Source organism: Rhinoderma darwinii, chromosome 7, assembly GCF_050947455.1.
Source record: "Rhinoderma darwinii isolate aRhiDar2 chromosome 7, aRhiDar2.hap1, whole genome shotgun sequence".
Lineage (NCBI taxonomy): Eukaryota > Metazoa > Chordata > Amphibia > Anura > Rhinodermatidae > Rhinoderma > Rhinoderma darwinii.
This window is the reverse complement of record NC_134693.1, coordinates 83,118,228-83,138,425: the sequence shown is the minus strand read 5'-3', so window position 1 is coordinate 83,138,425 and position 20,198 is coordinate 83,118,228. Positions and strand designations below refer to the sequence as shown.

Below are 20,198 nucleotides of genomic sequence, written 5' to 3'. Positions count from 1 at the left end.
TATTGGACTTTAGGTTAGTGGTAAAATTTCGTCGATAGAGTCAGTGTTCATTTGTGAAAAATAGCAAAATTTTGAAAAATTATGATTTTTCTGAATTTAAACGTATCTGCTTGTAAGATATAGGATTACCACACAAAATAGTGACTGGTGCACATTTCCCATATGTCTACTATATGTTGACATCATTTATTTTGAACACTTTGAACTCTAGGATATTGCAAGTCTTAGAACATAAGCAGCAATTTCTCATATTTTGAAGAAAAATTCAAAAGCCTTTTTTTAGGTACAAGTTCAGTTCTGAAGTGGCTTTGAGGGCCCTATATATTAGAAACTCCCATAAATCACCCCATTTTAAAAAAGACACCCCTCAAAGCATTCAAAACAGCCTTTAGAAAGGCTCTTAACCTTTTAGGCGTTTCACAGCAATTTAAAGCAAAGTAGAGATGAAATTTAAAGCTTTACTTTTTTATGCAGAAAATACATTTTATTCTATTTTTTTCTGTAAAACAGGAGAATTTTTACCAGAGAAACGCAACGCAATATTTATTGCCTCGATTCTGCAGTTTTTAGAAATATTTCACATGTGGCCCTAGTGTGCTAATAGACAGAAACACAGGCCTCTGAAACAAAGGAGCACCTAGAGGATTTTGGAGCCTCCTTTTTATTAGATTATATTTTAGGCACCACGTTAGGTTTGAAGAGGTCTTGTGGTACCAAAACAGTAGACTCCCACCAAAAGTGGCCCCATTTGGCAAATTTCACCCCTCAAGGAAATTATCGAGGGGCATAGTGAGCACTTAGACCCCACTTTTTTTTTTTTTTGCTGCATTTAGTGAAATTAGGCTGTGAAATTAAAAATCTAATTTTTCTGATAAAACCTGCACATTTTTACAGGGAATAAAGGGAGGAAAAGCACCCCAACATTTGAAAACCAATTTCTCCCAATTAAGGCAACACTCCATAAGTGGTCATAAACTGCTGGCTGGACAAACAGCAGAGCTCAGAAAGGCAGGTAGATTTTGCTGGATTTTTTTCTGGGTGCCATGTTGCATTTGCAGAGCTTCTGAGGTACCAGTACTGGGGAAACCCCTTAAAAGTGACTCCATTTTGGAAACTAGACCCCCTGAGGAATTCATTGTAGTTTTCATGGGGTGCATGCGACTTTTTGATCAGTTTCTATTTCATTTTTTTAGGAGGTGTGGTGACTAAAAATAAGCAATTCTACTATATGTTAATTCCTTTTTTTTTTTTTTTTTTACAGCCTTCTCCGTGCACTATAAATGACATTCACTTTATTCTGCGGGTCGATACGATTATGGAGATACCATATGTTTATAGTTTTTTAATGTCTTATGGCATTTCCACAATAAGATACTTTTACTTTTTGAGTTGCCATATTCTTAGAGCCATTACTTTTTTAATTTTCCATCAAGAAAGCTGTGTGATGGCTTTGTTTTTTGCATAACTAACTGTAGTTTCGATCAGTACCATTTTTGGGTACATGCGACTTTGATCTTTTTATTTAATATTTTTGGGAGACGAAATGATTCTGGTATGGTTTATTAGTATTTTTTTTTTTAACAGCGTTCACCGCACGGGATAAATAACTAAATACATTTGTAGTTCAGGCCGTTACGGCCGTGGCGATACAAATTATGTATAGTTTACTTATTTTATAGTTTTTTTTTTAAATAAAAGTAGAGGACTGATAAGGGAGAAAGGGGGATTTTTACTTTTAAACTTTTACTTTTTTAATTTTATATAACTTTATTTTATTTTGTCCCACTAGGGGACTTGGAGGCAGGAGGCCCTGATCGCTATTCTAATACACTGCACTACATGCGTAGTGCAGTGTATTAGAGCTGTCAGCTACTCACTGACAGCAAGCATAGTGGGTCCTGACTGTCAGAACCCACTCGGCTTCCGCAGATGGTATAGCCGGAGGCCATTGTTAGGCCTCCAGTTGCCAAAGTAACCATCGGCGGCTGGATCATGTTGCGGGACGTCGATGGTGTTTTAACCCCTAAGCAGCCGCGATCGCTATAGAACGCAGCTTCTAAGGGGTTAATCAGCGGGGACACCGATCGGTCCCTGTTTTAAAGGAACTGTGACAACTGCTGTACGAGACAGCAGTTGTCACAGCTCCTGTATGTGCCAGGACGACGACCGGAATGGCCGTTTTTCCTGTAATGTACTATTAGTTCATGGAGCACGAACGATGCACTTATGACCTAATAGTCCAGGAGCGGGGAAGGGTTAAAAAAAACAATGGCAACATAAAAAGTAGACATATGGAGAATGTTAACTAGTAACTATTGTGTGAAATAACTATTTGTCCTACAAGCAGATGTATTTAATTTTAGAAAAATGCTAATTTTTAAAAATTCTCTAAGTGTGTTTTTCAGAAATAAACACTAAATGTATAAACCAAATGTTACCACTAGCATGCTTGATAAAGACCCAACACTGAAACATTGCAAGTGTTTTTATGCTTGGTGAATAAATCAAATACACTTCTTTGGATTATCTTGAGTGCTGAAGTTCCTTTCTTCGATTGCATATTGTTTCCCTTGGACCTGGGATTCTTTGCCACATGCACCACCCGGGTTTGGGGAGTTGTCCTTTCATACTGAAGAATTTTTTGTGGCTGTGCTGCTGTTTTCCTGAATAGCATTAAAGTACACAGCATACCCAACCTGGACATCACAGGGAATTCCAGCTGGAAAAACCGCATCAAATTGTGGTGTCGTTTTTAGCCAGATATCCGCTGTGTTAAACCGTTCATTAACCCCTTCCCACACCTTGATGTAACGGCAAGTCAAGGCGAGCAGTTAGTTAGCGCACCTACTTGCAGTTACGTCTGGAGCTTAAGGGTATGTGCACATGACCTCTTTTCAGACGTAATGGAGGCGTTTTACGCCTGAAAAGACGGCTCCAATACGTCGGCAAACATCTGCCCATTGCTTGCAATTGGTTTTACGTTGTTCTGTGCAGACAAGCTGTCACTTTACGCGTCACTGTCAAAATACGGCGCATAAAATGACGGCTCGTCAAAAGAAGTGCAGGACACTTCTTGGGACGTTTTTGGAGCAGTTTTCTCATAAACATTATTGAAAACCACTCCAAAAACGGACGCGAAAAACGCCCCACGAAATACGCGAGTTGCTCAAAAACCGTCTGAAAGTCAGGGGCTGTTTTCCCTTGAAAATAGCTCCGTATTTTGAGCAGTTTTTGACTCCGAGTGTGAACATACCCTAAAAGTTAACCGCTGCACGGCATTACACCACAGCGACAGTTAACTGTGCAGGGTGTCTGCCCTGCTCTCCCTTTTGCCGATCAGTGGCCCATCGCTGCTGATTTTGGCAATTAACACCTTAGATGTGGCGACAGATTGCTGCATTTAGGGAGTTTGTAGCACATCGGCAGCCCCCCGCAATGAGATTTCAGGGGCTGTTGATGGTATACATGGCCTCCAGGTTTGCCACATATGGAAGCCTCTGAGGACCAGCATTTGGGATCACCATGTTCACAGTGACTCAAAAACAGTAATATATAATTTTTTCAGCATGGTGAACACTGCAAAAAAAAAAGTAAAGAACAATGCTAGAATCACTATTTTTTGGTCACCAGCCCTCCCAAAATAGAATTTAAAAAAAAAATTATCAAAAGGTCGTATGTACCTCAAAATAGTACCAATAAAAACTACAACCCATCCTGCAAAAAAAACAAAAAACAAAAAACAAACAAACAACCCTTACACAACTTTTTGGGATGGAAAAAGAAATAAGTTATGGCTCTCAGAAAATGGCGACAAAAAATAAATTTGATATAAAGTGATTTTATTGAGCAAACGCTGCAAATCCCAAAAAATATATACATATGGTACTGTTGTAATCGTAGGGACCCGTAGAATAAAAGTAAAATTTAAATTTATAGCCCAGGTCGAATGCCGGTAAAAAAAAATAAAGTAGATTATATATAAATACATGGTCAGAATTGATGTTTTTTTTCACCTTGCTTGCCAAATTTGTTTTATAAAATTGCATGTAGCCCAAAATGGTACCAATGAAAACTACAGATTGTCCTCACACAGCTCCGTTCGAGAAAAAAATAAAGTTCTGTCTCTCAGAATATGGCGAGGCAAAATGTGCAGTGTTCCAAAAGCGAATAAGATGGGGCACCATTTATCAGTGAGACACTGGCCACACATCTACAAATTAATTAAAGCAAATATAGGTCATAGCTTCGTCAAAAATTATTGTTTTTCTAAATAAAAAAACACTGCTGTAATCTACATTACTGCGCCGATCACATCATGTACAATATAGGCCACTTATAATGTTGTGACAGAGCGTCTTTAATTCTGCAGGCAGCGGTTAGGAATCTTTTGATCCAGGGGTGTTCTGCTAATCTAGAATTAAAAAAGGAACTTAAAAGCAGAAATCTGAACCTTCAACGTACTAGGCCGAAGGTTTTTATTTAATCCTGCGTGGAGGAAATCAAATATTAAAGGGATATCTGGTTTGGTTAAAAGGATTAATATCCTTGCCTGCAAAATTCAAGAATGCTTTCCAGGACCTCAGATATATTTTTGAGGTAACCGGTTTCCTACTGGCTAGTAGGGTGGAAACAGGGGCGGATTATAATGAAGGCAATATGAGGCTGGAAGGGGGCCCAGTTCGCCCCGGTTCTCCCTTACCGGCTGTTAAAATACAGCTGGTTCAGAGAACTGGAGTGAAGCAGGACCGCTCACCCAACCAGTGGCGTAGCTATAGGGGCCGCAGTACATCAATAAAAGTTACTATAGTAACGGGAGCCGCGGGCCCGTTACTATAGTAACTACAGTACTTACCTTCCTGTTTCCGGTACGCAGCGCATGACGTCACTACAGTCCAGTAGTTCAGAGTCAGGACATCCGCCGCGGCTGAAGAGGAGGGTAAGTTTAATATCCCTGTCTGCTTGAAGCTGATTGTCGGGGTCCGACTCCCAGGACCCCCGCAAGTCACCCGTTTTGAAGGGGCCACAGCGCTCGTATGAGAGCTGGTGCTTCCCCTTCATTAGGGTCACTTGCTCACATTGTGAATCCGTGTCGGCGATTCACAGTGTGAGCCAGTGAGGGAAATGAAGGGGAAGCAGCTGTCGTACGAGCGCTGCGGCCCCTTCAAAACAGCTGATCGGCAGGTCCCGGGAGACGGACCTCGACCCATCAGCTATTGATGGCCTATCCTGAGGATAGGCCATCAATGTTTAGGGACTGGACAATCCCTTTAAGCCTACGATGTTGCAGGCTTAGAGGGCCCATGAGACAGGATCAGATTGTGTGATGCCGTCTGCTGGGCCCTGTATTGAAGCATCTTACATAAGCACATGGTAGTCTTAGATACATGGCCCATGTGTGATCCTGTCTGCTGGGCCCTGTTTATAAGCCCACCACATGTACTATATAAAATTACTGTCTGCTGGACCCTGTACCTAAGCCTGCCTTGACAGACAGTATCACACATGGGCCCTGTACCTAAGCCTACCACATGTGTTACTAATAGTTTTTGTTGTGTTTTTTTTACAGGTTCGGTCGTTGGACTACGTTGGATTCGAGGACTACTTTGATGACGGCGTTTTTATTATCAATAAAATGGTTAATGAGGGTTGATTGGGTGTTTTTTATTTCAATAAAATATTTTTTCTATGTCTTTGTTTGTTTTTGAAACTTTATTACTACCGCCTTAGTAATGGGCCCCCGGCTGATGGACAGCGTCCATTACTAAGGCGAGGCCATCACTAACCCCCATTATTACCCCGGTACCCACCGCCACCAGGGGTGTCGGGAAAATCCGGGTATGATCCAGTACCTGACCATCTGTAGTGATGGTCGGGTAACGGCTCGGCCGCAGGCTGGTATTATTAGGCTGGGAAAGGCCAAAAACTATGGCCCTTCCCCCCCTGGTAATGTTAACCTGCTGCTGCTTTCTTGTATCTGGCTGGTTATGAAAATTGGGGGGGACCCCGCCAGATACAACAGCAGCAGCCTAGCATTACCGGGGGGGGGGGGGGGGGAGGGTCATTGTTTTTGGCCTTTCCCAGGCTGATATTACCAGCCTGTGGCTGGCCCAGTACCCGACCATCACTACAGGTGGTCAGGTACTCGTTCGTACCCGGCTATTCCGAGTACCACTGGTGGCAGTGGGTACCGGGGTAATGGGGTTTAGTGTTAGCCTCTCTGCCTGCTAACATTAAGCCTCGCGTTAGTAATGGATGTTGTCAATCAGCCAGCAGCTATTAATAAGGCGGTAATAATAAAGTTTAAAAAATACAAGGACATAGAAAACAAACACAACCCTCATTAACCATTTTATTGAAAAGAAAATGCTGTCATTGAAGTAGTCCTCGAATCCGACGTAGTCCAACATACGAAATTGTAAAATAACACAAACACATAAAAAAGCAAAACAATTCTTATACTTACCTTCTCTGGGTCCAGCACTGGAACCGCAATGTCAGCGAGCTGGTCCCTATATCTAATCCTATCATGTGTGATACGGTCTGCTGAGCCACTGTATCTAATCCTATAATGTGTGATACTGTCTGTTGAGCTACTGTATCTAATCCTATCATGTGTGATACTGTGCTGAGCCACTATATCTAATCCTATCCATAGTTTATAGGGTCAGAGATATAGATATGCTGTCTCCTATACACACATATAGATATACACACACACACAGTGTCTAGTACTATTATATTCAGGAACACAGTGTATAATACTATTATATTCAAGAGTACAGTGTATAGTACTATTATATTCATTGTATGATACGATTATATTTAGAAGCATAGAGTGTGGCATCATGAGAATTTTATCTATGTTTACAGTGCGGAAATGTTGGAAAAGTGAGGAGCCGAAGACATCTGAGATGTGAACTGCATAAATGGGCCGTGTCCGAGACAAGTCATCATAGAGGTCTGGACCGGATGGAGAAGAAAAAAAAAAAGAGTAAAAAAAAAAAAAGAAAAAGAATCTGAGACATCACCTATGAGTCACTCAATGTAAATGTTTATTCTCCCTGTGACTGCAGATCATACAGTGACTACAGTACTGATCAGTGAGATGACGGATTGTAGTATTCTTTTTTTGTTAAACAGCAACTCCCAGCATACTCTAACCATTGTTTAGGCTATACTGGGAGTTGTAGTTTTAGGTCGTACAAATTTATACAGCAGGGGTTAAACTGAATTTGCAAATGATCTCTGTACTGAACTGTATTTATTCTGGTGCTATATATATATATATATATATATATATACACACTGAGCTTGGTTATGATGTTGTATATATGTACTGAGCTTGGTTCTGGGGATGTATATATGTACTGAGCTTAGTTCTAGTGCTGTATATATGTACGGAGAGTCATTCTGGGGCTGTATTTATGTACTGAGCTTTGTTCTGGGGCTGTATTTATGTACTGAGCTTGGTTCTAGTGCTGTATAGATGTACTGAGCTTGGTTCTAGTGCTGTATAGATGTACTGAGCTTGGTTCTAGTGCTGTATATATGTACTGAGCTTGTTCTGGGGCTGTATATATGTGCGGAGCTTGCTTCTGGGTCTGTATATATTTACCTTCTCTTAAGGTAAAAGTATATGTTAAATCTCCTTTTACCTTAAGAGAAGGTAAATATATACAGTAAAAACTAAACCCAAAAAACCCATGGAGGAATCTCAGATTTTTCCAATTCACACATTATATGGTACTTTACAATAAAAACTATAACTCCTCCCGCAAAAAAATAATCCTTCATACACCACTACATTGACGTAAAAATAAAAAAAGTTATAAAAGCTCCTGACCACTTCAGTGTCTCAAAGTATTCTGCTTTCTTCTATATGGCTATTCTGCTTTTACAGCTAAATTAAAACCGTGCCAGATCTGTGGCCACCTAAACAGAAATCTACAAATATATACTGTACAGCGTCTTCGGAATTCAAGGGGGGGAGGGGCTTCGGGCGGACATGAAAAAGTTCCCGGGGCCCATGGTACCCTTAATCCGCCCCTGGGTGGAAATGACGGATTCTGAGAATCGTCTTTGCCTAGGGATTATCCTTTCAGTTTCCAGGCTGTCAGATGGAGTTTCTGAATGTTGGGGTGTATTACTGTGCCCTGATGTAGGAGATCTGACATGTTCGGGAGAACCAATGGTTGGTCTGAAGACACTTTCCTCAACCTCGTGAACCATGGTCTCTTTGGCCAGAAGGGGGCTATTAATATCACAATGGCCTTGTCTTCTGACCTTTCTTATTACTCTTGGGAGGAGGTTCGTGGGGGGGGGGGGGGGGGGCGTATCTCCTCTCTTGACTCAAACACTGGGAGAATGCGTCTATTGCTGTTGGGTGGTCTAAAGGGTCTAGGGAGAAGAATCTTTGGGTCTTTGTTTTCCCTGGACGCAAATAGAGCTATTGATGGGGTCCCCCAATTGATGATAATTTTCTGAAATACTGCTGTATTTAGGCACCATTCTGATTGGCGAAGCCTTTCTCGGCTTAGGAAGTCTGCCACCTGGTTGTCTTTTCCCTTCAGATGGACAGTTGATAGGGTCAATAGGTGGTGTTCTGCCAGAAAAAAAGATCTGTGAGAAGTCCATCAGTGAGGCCGATCTTGTACCCCCCTGCCAATATATATAAGACACTGTGGTCGTGTTGTCGGAATAGATCTTTAAGTGTCGACCTGAAATTGCTGGTATGGATCTCTTCAAGGCCTGAAGAACTGCCGCCAGTTCCCTGAAGTTGGAGGATTTCTGAATGGTCCGTTGATCCCAGTGACCATGAAGAAAAGAGGAGTCGTAATGAGCTCCAAACCCCCAAGGACTCGCATCTGTTGTAAGGTTTAGAGTAGGGGTTAACTTCCATGGAATACCCCGCATGAGGTTCTCCCTGTTCAACCACCATCTGAGAGACAGCCTTGCTGCGGATGAGATGTGTAGGGGTTGGTCTAGGGAGAGACTGCTCCTGTCCCACTTATTTAAAATGTCCCACTGTAGGGTTCTGGACCTGAAGTCAGCCCATAGTACAGCTGGGATGCACGATGTCATGAGGCCCAGGACAGACATAGATTTCCTGAAAGATGTCATATGGCCTAGGCAGATCTCTGATACTCTGTCTATCAGGGGATTGATTTAGTCTTCTGGAAGGAAGGACATCTGCTTGGAGGAGTCTAGCAGAGTTCCTAGGAATACGAATCTTTTTGATGGGTTTAAATTAGATTTTTTAAAATTTATGTTCCATCCTAATTTTGCTAGTATAGCGCAAACTATTTGTATTTGTAGGGTCAAGGTTCGAGATGTTTCTGCGACCAACAAAAAAATTGTCCAGGTACGGGATCAGGAGGATGTAGTTCGTCCTGATGTAAGAGGTCATTTCCGCTATTAGTTTTGAAAATACCCTTGGGGCTTGTGAGATGCCAATGGGGAGGGCTCTGTATTGTAGGTGAAGTAAATACCCATTGAGTGTCACTGCTACCCTCAGATATTTTTGATGATGATGACATATGGGTACGTGGTAGTAAGCATCCTCCAGGTCTATTGATGCCATCACGCAATCCCTGGAGAGGAGATTTATAGTTGACGCAATGCTCTTTTTTGTAGGTCAGATAAAGATTTAATCTTTTTAAGCTTATAATGACCCTGGGTTTTCCTCCTGGTTTGCTCACGAGGAAGAGAGGGGAATAAAAGCCCTGACCCGTCTATGCTTGGAACCTGAATTAGGACTCCTTTTTTTATGAGTGACAGGACTTCTAATTCTAGGATTTTTTGCTGCTCTGGGTCCCTTAAAACCCTTGTGGGGAAAAATCTGTCTGGGGAAGAGACCTGAACTCCAGCACGTACCCAGTTTTTATGATTCCTAGAATCCAAGGATTCGCTGATATCTTCTGCCAATCCTTGAAAAACAGGGAAACACCCACCATGGACCCTTTGGCGTCATTGTTGGTCTCTATTTTTAGGGTCCTTTTGGGGCCTGAAGAGAAAGGACTTATTCTTCCTTGTAAATCTTGAGGATCTAAAGCCCTGACCCCTAGGGTTAGGTCTTTTATTAGGCCCTTTGGGACGAAAGGAATCTTTTGTTGGCCATGCTTGTGTAGGGAACCCCTTCTTGCTATCCGACGCTTTTTCCAGAAGGTCGTTAAGCAGGGGCCCAAAGAGATAATCTCCTGAGCAGGGAATAGCGCATAGCTTCCCTTTGGATCCAGTGTCTCCTTTCCAGGTTTTCAGCCAGATAGCTCGTCTAGCGGAATTTGACAGGGGTGCTGATCTGGCGGAAAGGCGTCTACTGAGGAAAGTGTTGGAAAGGAGGATAAGATTTGATCCCGAGGGGGTCTTATCTTTTAGATGAAGCTCCAATTGTGCAAGCCAAATTGTCAGAGATCTGGCCACACAAGTGGCTGCAATGCCTGGTTTAAAGGCCCCCGTAGAGGCTTCCCAGGTCTTTCTTAGATAGAAGTCGGCCTTCCTATCCATAGGGTCAGACAAGGAGCCTAGATCTTCAAAGGGAAGTGAGTGTTTCCTTGACATCTTAGCTACTGGAGCATCGAGTCTAGTGGTGTTATCCAAGTCCTTACATACCTCGTCCTCAAAAGGGATACTTCCTTTTGAGGAATTTGGGAAATACCTGCTTTCCTATCAGGATTTTTCCATTCTCTTTTAATGAGGCTGGCAATGTTCCTATGGATGGGAAAGGTTCTATTTTTCTTAGGCCCTAGGCCTTGAAACATTATGTCCTGGACGGACCGAGGTTCCTTGGGATCATCTATGTTCATGGTAGCCCTTACGGTTTTGAGGAGTAGGTCTAGGTGATCTGTTGGGAACAAATTCCTCCCTCCCTCGTCCTCACCTGAGGAATATAAGGAGCTGTACTCCCCTTCTCCTAGTTGAGGATCCTCCTCAGCTGAGGAATCAGTCTATCCAGCTAGAAGAGGCAGATGGTAAATCTTTTTTCCTTTTAAGGGACTTTAGGGAGTTCCTAACTTCTGCCCTCACAATATCCTTGATACTTGTGGCTAAGTTTGTAAACTCTTCTGAGATAATGTTGTCTAAACATTTCTGACAGAACCTTTTATTATAGGATGATGCTAGTTTCTTTTTACATATAGCACATTCCTTGTTGTGGGCCTTATCCTGTTTTTTTTTTCTAGGATAATCCCTGGCCTAAACATATGTACAAAAGAAAGGGGAACAGTATTTAGTAAGGAAGAGGGGTTTTTCATCTTACCCCATATTCCTGGCATCCTCAAGTACCGGACTGGAGGATTTGGCATCTGAGCGGTGAGTGCGTCCTGGTGCTTCTCCTGGCGTTTTCATAATGGAGGAAGAAGACTGGAGATCGAAGCTCCTGCTGTTTCAGGCCTAAATAGGCCATGGATTGGCTGGGATGCCCTCCGCTCTGGAAGCTGGAGTGCCTCCTCCCTGCATTGGTGTCACCGGAACCAACGCCTCCTGGAGTGATGGACGCGTTGGAAGTCTGGAAGTCTCAGCGAATGCGCGGGAAGCCACCAACACTGGGCATCGTCCAGCCCAGAGAGCCTGAACGTGACCCTGGGAAACCACTCCTAGCCAGAGAAAGGACCATGGTGTGGACCTTAAACCACCTCAGGGGGGAGGCGATGGACCGGGAGAGGAGGGAGTACCTGTACCAGGCTCAAGGTTGCTTCCTCCAAAGGACACTTACACCTTTCAGAGCACCCCTAGTGAAAATAAGGTAAGACCTTGATAGGGGGTCTGCAACCCCAGGAAAAGTGTTTTCCTCAGGACAATCCTTCCATCCGGAGGACAGGAAACCTGACTGTGTGTGTGGAGAGGTGTGTCCCTTTTTATATCCTCAGGTTTCCTGTCCAGCGGATGGGACGTCTCTCCAGGGGTGTGGTCATAGGTGAAAGGGTAAAATAGTATAATAAGTGACAGCCAGCACGGTTTTACTAAGGACAGAAGTTGCCAGACTAACCTGATCTGTTTTTATGAAGAGGTGAGCAGAAGCCTAGATAGAGGGGCCGCTGTTGATAGTGTTTTTGAACTTTGCAAAGACATTTCATACTGTCCCTCATAGACGTCTAATGGGTAAATTAAGGACTATAGATTTAGAAAATATAGTTTGTAATTGGATTGAGAATTGGCTCAAGGACCGTATCCAGAGAGTTGTGGTCAATGATTCCTACTCTGAATGGTCCCCGGTTATAAGTGGTGTACCCCAGGGTTCAGTGCTGGGATCACTAGTATTCAACTTATTTATTAATGATATAGAGGATGGGATTACTAGCACTATATCTATTTTTGCAGATGACACCAAGCTATGTAATATAGTTCAGTATTTGGAAGATGTTCGTGAATTGCAAGCGGATTTAAACAAACTAAGTGTTTGGGCATCCAGTTGGCAAATTAGGTTTAATGTAGATAAATGTAAAGTTATGCATCTGGGTACTAACAACCTGCATGCATCATATATCCTCGGGGGAGCTACACTGGGGGATTCACTTGTTGAGAAGGATCTGGATGTACTTGTAAATCATGAACTAAATGGAAGCAGCTGATTGACATTGCATGCTGTTAAGGCCAGCAAGATATTGTCGTGTATTAAAAGAGGCATTGACTCGCGGGACAGGTATGTAATATCACCACTTTACAAAGCATTAGTGAGGCCTCATCTAGAATATGCAGTTCAGTTCTGGGCTCCAGTTCATAGAAAGGATGCCCTGGAGTTGGGAAAAAATACAAAGAGCAACAAAGCTAATAAGGGGCATGGAGAATCTAAATTATGAGGAAAGAATAAAATTAAACCTATTTAGCCTTGAAAAAAAGATGACTAAGGGGGGACATGATTAATTTAGATAACTATATGAATGGGACATACAAAAAATATGGTGAAATCCTGTTCCATGTAAAACCCCCTCAAAAAACAAGGGGGCACTCCCTCCGTCTGGAGAAAAAACAAAAACCTGCAGAGGCGACAAGCCTTCTTTACTGCGAGAACTGTGAATCTATGGAATAGCCTACCGCAGGAGTTGGTCACGGCAGGGACAGTAGATGGCTTTAAAGGAAGGGTGTCGCAAAAAAAATTTTTTATTTCAATTTGCTCTTAGTGTTTTATTAAAAAAAAATATATTTATTTGTGTGTGTGTGTGTTTTCTTTTTTTTTTATTTTCTAACTTTTTCTTCTCTATGGGGGCTGCCATTTTTTTTTTCATTTCTGTATGTGTTGATTAACGACACATACATAGATGGAATACGGCACACACATCCCCATAGAGAATGCGAACGGGAGCCGTTCGCATTCCAAATACAGTCCAAATGGAAGGTCTTCGGCCGAGCGACATCCGGCGCCATTTTCTTGTGGACCGGAAGCCGCGGCCGGACAGTAAGATTACTACTTCCGGACATGTGTTCTGAAGCAAGCACTAGGAGCAGACGTTCCCTTCTGAGCCCTGCCGTGGGTCCAAACAGCACTTTATTACCACATATGGGGTATTGCCGTAAATCGGGAGACATTGCTTTACAAATGTTGGGGTGCTTTTTCTCCTTTATTCCTTGTAAAAACAAAAACATTGTATGTTTTTTCAGAAAAAAAGCGATTACTTACCGGTAATCTGTTTTTCAAGAACCTATGACAGCACCCCTGGAGAGACGTCCCATCCGCTGGACAGGAAACCTGAGGCTATAAAATGGACACCTCTCCACACACCCAGTCTTTAGGAAGACCTCAGGATGAGAAGTAGTTTAGTTCGTATGTATGTTTGTTTTTTTTTGTGAAAGTCCCTCACACCTTAATATGTACAATATTTACAGGGACGCTCAAATCAAGGGCAGCGATCCAGTTTATTAGGGTCATGTACTACAGACATGGGAGGGTAACAGCGGGGTGCTGTCATAGGTTCTTGAAAAACAGATTACCGGTAAGTAATCCATCTATTACCTATTCACCTATGACAGCACCCCTGGAGATGTAAAATAGAAATCATTATTTCTAGGGTGGGACCACAGCTTGTAGTACCTTTCTACCGAAGGCCAAGTCTGAGGCTGTATGTAGTTGTAATCTGTAGGTGTTTAAAGAAGGTGGGAGGAGAACTCCATGTGGCCGCCTTACATATTTGGTCTACGGCTGTGTCTGCTCTTTCTGCCATGAAGTGGATACGGCCCTAGTGGAGTGTGCCCCGAAGAATTCTGGGGGTTTGAGTTTTTGGTTTATATAGGCTAGCCGTATGGCCTGCTTGATCCACCTTGCTATGGTAGCTTTGCTGGCTGCTGAACCCTTATTGTGACCCTGAAACTGGATAAACAAATTTTGTGATGATCTCAGATCTTGAGTAAACTTTAGGTACTGGACTAGACATCTTCTTTCGTCTAGGCAGTTAAACTGTTGTTCCCTCTGATTCTTTGGGGAGTCACAAAAGGAGGGAAGGACAATGTCTTGGTTTAGGTGATAGGGTGAAACCACTTTAGGAAGGAATTACGGTAGGGTTTTTAAGATGACTATCATCTAGTAGTAGGGTATGTGGAGGAAAGTCAGAGGGCCTGGATCTCGCTCACTCTACGCGCTGATGTAATGGCGAATAGAAAGATCATTTTGAGTGTTAGAATCTTCCAGGAAATAGAGTCTATGGGTTCAAAGGGTGGTTTTATCAAAGCCTGGAGAACGAGGTTTAAGTCCCAGGGAGGAACTGGGGACCTTATCTGGGGTTTAAGTCTGCAGGCGGCCACTAGGAATCTTTTGATCCAGGGGTGTTCTGCTAATTTAAAATTGAAAAAAGGAACTTAAAGCCGAAATCTGAACCTTTAATTTAGTAGGCCTAAAGGTTCTTTTTTTAGTCCCACCTAAAGAAAATCCAATATTAGGGGAATATCTGGATTAAAGGATTAACCTCCCTGCCTGCGAAGTTTAAGAATGTGTTCCATGACCTCAGATATATCTTTGAGGTAATCTGTTTCCTACTAGCTAGTAGGGTGGAGATGACGGATTCTGAGAATCCTCTCTGCCTAAGGATTATCCTTTCCATGCTGTCAAGTGGAGCTTCGGAATGTCGGGGTGTAATACTGGGCCCTGATATAGAAGATCTGGCCTGTCTGGAAGAACCCATGGTTGGTGTAACGACATTTTTCTTAGCCACGTGAACCATGGTCTCTTTGGCCAGAAGGGGGCTATCAGTATCACGCTGGCCCTGTTTTCTCTGATCTTTTTTTAAAGGGAATGTGTTGCCAGCAAAACATGTTTTGTTTTTTTTATTAAACATTTAGTGTGTAGGTGATTAAACATTGTTGAAATTTTTTTTATTTTTTTCACGAGTCAGGAAATATTATAAATTAGATTCTAATTTATAGTATTTCCCATTGCTGGTCACTAGATGGAGCTATTGCGCAAAATTGCAGCATTGCATGTGGTAAAGCAACCACATTGCTTTTTGCTGCAAAATTGGGAAAAAAGCACTCGCTCTAGTGAGCTCTGAGAATCCCCCCCTCCTTTATCCTGGCTAGTGCCGGGATAAAACGAGGGGTTTGAACGGTCTAACCTCCTACAATGTGTGTCGCCATTTTTTGAGCTAACACACAGTGTAGTAGGTTTACATACAGTAGTAAACACACACAAACAGGAACATACATAGAAATCTCTTACCTGCTCCTGCCGCCGCGGCTCCCTCCGGCCCGTCCGCTCCGTCTGCTGCCGCTGGTCCAAGTGCACAAGTCCGGAAGCCACGACCGGAAGTAGTAATCTTACTGTCCGGCGGCGACTTTCGGTCCACAGGACAATGGCGCCGGACGGCGCGCATTTCAAATTGGACTGTGTGGGAGCGGCGCATGCGCAGTTCCCACACAGACGGCGTACACAGAAGTGGATGGGACGGGACCCGTTCGCAGTCCCTATGGGACTGTGGCTGCCGTATTCCATGTCTGTATGTGTCGTTAATCGACACACAGAAATAGACAAAAAAATGGCAGCCCCCATAGGGAAGAAAAAGTGTAAAAATAAGAAAATAGAAAGTGTTGGGAGGGAGGCTAAGATTTGATCCCGAGGGGTTTTGTCTTTCAGATGTACCTCCAGTTGTGCGAGCCACACTTTCAGGGATCTGGCCACGCAGGTGGCTGGTTTGAAACTCCCCGTAGAGGCTTCCCAGGTTCTCTTAAGGTAGAATTCAGCCTTTCTTCCATAGGGTCAGACAGGGAGCCTAGGTCTTCAAAAGGGAGTGTTTCCTTGAGATCTTGGCTACTGGAGCGTCGAGCCTGGGGATGTTATCCCAGTCCCTGCATGCATCTTCCTCAAAGGGATACTTCCTTTTGAGAAACTTGGGAATCCTTGTCTTTTCATCAGGAGTTTCCCATTCCTTTTTAATAAGGTTAGATATGTTCCTATGGATGGGGAAGGTTCTATTCTTTTTAGGCCCTAGCCCTTGAAACATAATGTCCTGGATGGACCGTAGTTCTTTGGGGTCGTCTATATTCAGTCGCCCTGACCGTTTTTAGGAGTAGGTCAACGTCCTCCGTTGGGTAAAGATTTCTCTCCCTCCTCCTCCTCACATGAGGAATCGTAGGAGCTGTACTCCCCTTCTTCACCTAGCTGGGGGTCCCCTTAAGCTGAGGAATCCAAGGACAATCCCTGGCCTAAACATATGTACAAGAGAAAGGGGAACAGCATTAAGGGAGAGGTCCTTCTCTTACCCCACTCTGGCGTCCTCAAGTAGCGGGCTGGAGGACTTGGCATCCGAGCGTTCAGTGCGTCCTGAAGCTTCTCCTGGTGACTCCATGACTGTGGAAGCTGGAGAGCGAGTCCAGCTGTTACTGGCCTAAAATAGGCCAAGGATTGGCCTGGGAGGCCCTCGCTCCAGACGCTGGAGCAACACCACCCCCTGGAGTGTTGGACGCGCCCGGAAGGGACGCGTCGTGGCGACCGTACATGCCAGTGAGCGCCAGGAAGCCGCCAACGCTGGGTCTGGTCAGGCCCTTCACCAGGCCGGACAAGCCCCGGGGATCCACTCCCCGCCAGAGGAAGGCCCACCATCCTGTTTTGCAGCAGGAGGTGGGGAGACACGATGGACCGGGAGAGGCGGGAGTACCTTTCCCAGACTAAGGTTGCTCCCAGGGGGGAGACCTATACCTTTCCAGAGCACCCCTAGTGGAATAAGGTAAACCTTGCTAGGGGGTCTGCAATCCCGGAGAAGTGCCTTTTTCCTCAGGAGAATCTTCCATCCGGAGGACAGGTAACCTGACGGTGTGTGGAGAGGTGTGTCCATTTTATATCCTCAGGTTTCCTGTCCAGCGGATGGGACGTCACTCCAGGAGTGCTGTCATAGGTGAATAGGTAAAAGTAGATTTTCATTTTCACAGACCAGTTCCAATAAATTTAGCAAAAAACCTGTGGGCTAAAAAGGCTAACTATACCCCTTGAAAAATTCCTTGAGGGGTGTAGTTTCCAAAATGGGGTCACTTTTAGGGGGTTTCCACTGTTTTGGCACCACAAGACCTCTTCAAACCTGACATCTTGCCTAAAATATATTCTAATAAAATAGAGGCCCCAAAATCCACCAGGTGCTCCGTTGCTTCTGAGGCCAGTGTTTGTCCATTTTTACACTAGGGCCACATGTGGGATATTTCTAAAAACTGCACAATCTGGGCAATAAGTATGGAGTTGCGTTTCTCTCGTAAAACCTTCTGTGTTACAGAAAAAACTATTACAAATGAATTTCGTAAAAAAAATGTTTACATTTGTAAATTTCATCTCTACTTTGCTTTAATTCCTGTGAAATGCCTAAAGGGTTAAAATAATTTCTGAATACTTTGAAGGGTGCAGTTTTTAAAATGGGGTGATTGGGGACTTTCTAATATATAAGGCCCTCAAAACCACTTCAGAACTGAACTGGTCCCTGAAAAAATAGCCTTTTGAAATTCTTGAAAATGCGAGAAATTGCAGCTAAAATTCTCTAAGCCTTGTAACGTCCTAAAAAATAAAAGGTCGTTCAAGAAAAACGATGCAAATATAAAGTAGACATAGGAAATGTTAACTAGTAAATATTGTGTGGTATTACGATCTGTTTTACAAGTAGATATATTACAATTTAGAAAAATGCAGTTTTTTGCAAATTTTCTCTAGATATGTTTTTTACAAATAAATATGGAGTTTAACAAGCACATTTTTTCAGTATCATAAAGAACAACATGTCATGAGAAAACAATCTCAGAATCGCTTGGATAGGTAAAAGAATTCGAGTTATTACCACATAAAGTAACACATCAGATTTGCAAAAATCAGCTGTGTCCACAAGGCCAAAACAGGCTTAGACACTAAGGGGTTAATAGGTCTGATCTTTTGAATTCCCTCTTTACCTCCCTGAAAAATAAACATACGTTTTCAGTTGAATATTTTGAGGCTTTACAGAGGGAGGGGGGTTATATAAAAACATAACCACATTCTTACCAAGCTGCGTCAGACTCTGCATGAGGAAATGTGGCTGAACTTGTAATGTATTCAGCACGTAGCAGCCCTGAAATAACTCACAACTACTACCCAGATCAATCAAGCAGTACTGGTCTTTAAATGAGAAGTCCCAAAACTTGACATATTTGGTAATGCCACAACTAACAAACGTTTAACCCCTTAGTGACCACTAATACGCCTTTTAACGTGATTCACTACTGGGCTTTAGGCTAGGGTGACGCCTTTTCACGTCAGCCTAGTCTAAGTCCTGCACGGGTCTCCCGTGCAGGCAGGAGCCGGGGCTCTGCTGTCTGATGACAGCTGAGCTCCTGCTCCAACGCCCGCGATCGAAGTTTACTTCGATCGCGGTCGTTTAACCCGTTAAATGCCGCCGTCAATAGCGACCGCGGCATTTAACTTTGTTTACAGAGGGAGTGCACTCCCTCTCTCACCCATCGGCGGCCCGCGAATGCAATCGCGGGTCTCCGATGGGGTGTCATGGCAGCCGGGGGACTGAAAAGCCCCCAGGTCTGCCCTGGACATATGCCTGTTAGGAAGTATACCAGAGCATTATAGCAGCGATCGGAACATCGCACAGTGAAGTCCCCTAGTGGGACTAATAAAATAAGTCAAAGTGAAATAAAGATTATTAATAAAAAGTACAGTAAAAAAATAAATAAAACCATTTTTTTTCCATAAAAAGTGGTTTTATTTAGTAAAAGTGTAAAAAAAAAAAAAAAAAAAAAAAGTACACATATGTGGTATCGCCGCGACCGTAATGACTCCATTAATAAAGTGAATATGTAATTTAAACCACAAAGTGAACACCGTAAAAAAAAACGCAAAAAACTCTGGCGAAATTGCAATTTTTTTCCATTGCCCCCCAAAAAAGTCATAATAAAAATGAATCAATAAGTCCCATGTACCCAAAAACAGTACCATTCAAAACTACGTCTCGTCCCGCAGAAAACAAGCCCAAAAAATCACTACATTGATTGAAAAATAAAAAAAATTACGGCTCTTGGAAAGAGACGATGCAAAAACAAATAATTTTAGTTCAAAAGTGTTTTTATTGTGCAAAAGTCGTAAAACAAAAAAACCTCCACATATGTGGTATCGCCGTAATCGTACCGACCCATAGAATAAAGGTCACATGTTAATTACGTCGCACAGTGAACGGCGTCAATTTAAAAACGCATAGAACAATGGCGGAATTTCAGTTTTTTTTTATAATCCCCCCCAAAAAGGTTAATAAAAGTTAATATAAAAATTATATGTACCCAAAAATGGTGCCATTAAAAAGCACAACTAATCCCGCAAAAAACAAGTCCTCATACAGCTATGTAGACGAAAAAATAAAAACGTTATAGCTCTTTGAATGCGACTATAGAAAAACGAATAAAATAGCTTGGTCATTAAGGCCTAAAATGGGCTGGTCACTAAGGGGTTAACATGATTGGTGTAAGTATATTTAAAAAAAAAAACAAAAAAAAAAAAACTCAACTACGTCAGATTAAAAAGAAGTTCCCTGCCGAGACACTGCTCATTCGTCCAGGGGAAGACAGACTGGGGTGCCTGATGCACGGATCCTGATCCCCGTTTCCCAGGGGACAGGAGATAACTGGAGAGGGTAAGGAAGGGGAATTTAAACAGCTTCCTGTTTCCTTGGAAGCAGTGAATCCCTCCTGGTAGCGTGGAGGTGTAGAGGGAACAAAGTACAGTTTGAAACAAAAATTGCAACCCCCAATAACTATTTCTGTGGACA

General features: G+C 42.9%; 1 long non-coding RNA gene across 1 annotated transcript in view; it reads right to left on the bottom strand.

Annotated features, from left to right (window-relative positions):
* Positions 1-16,965, bottom strand: part of LOC142657995 (uncharacterized) — a 29,395-nt gene extending 12,430 nt beyond the window's left edge. The window contains exon 1 of the long non-coding RNA XR_012850010.1: positions 13,613-16,965. This is a non-coding gene — a long non-coding RNA (uncharacterized LOC142657995). The remainder of the gene's footprint in view (positions 1-13,612) is intronic.
* Between the last annotated feature and the right edge of the window lie 3,233 nt (positions 16,966-20,198).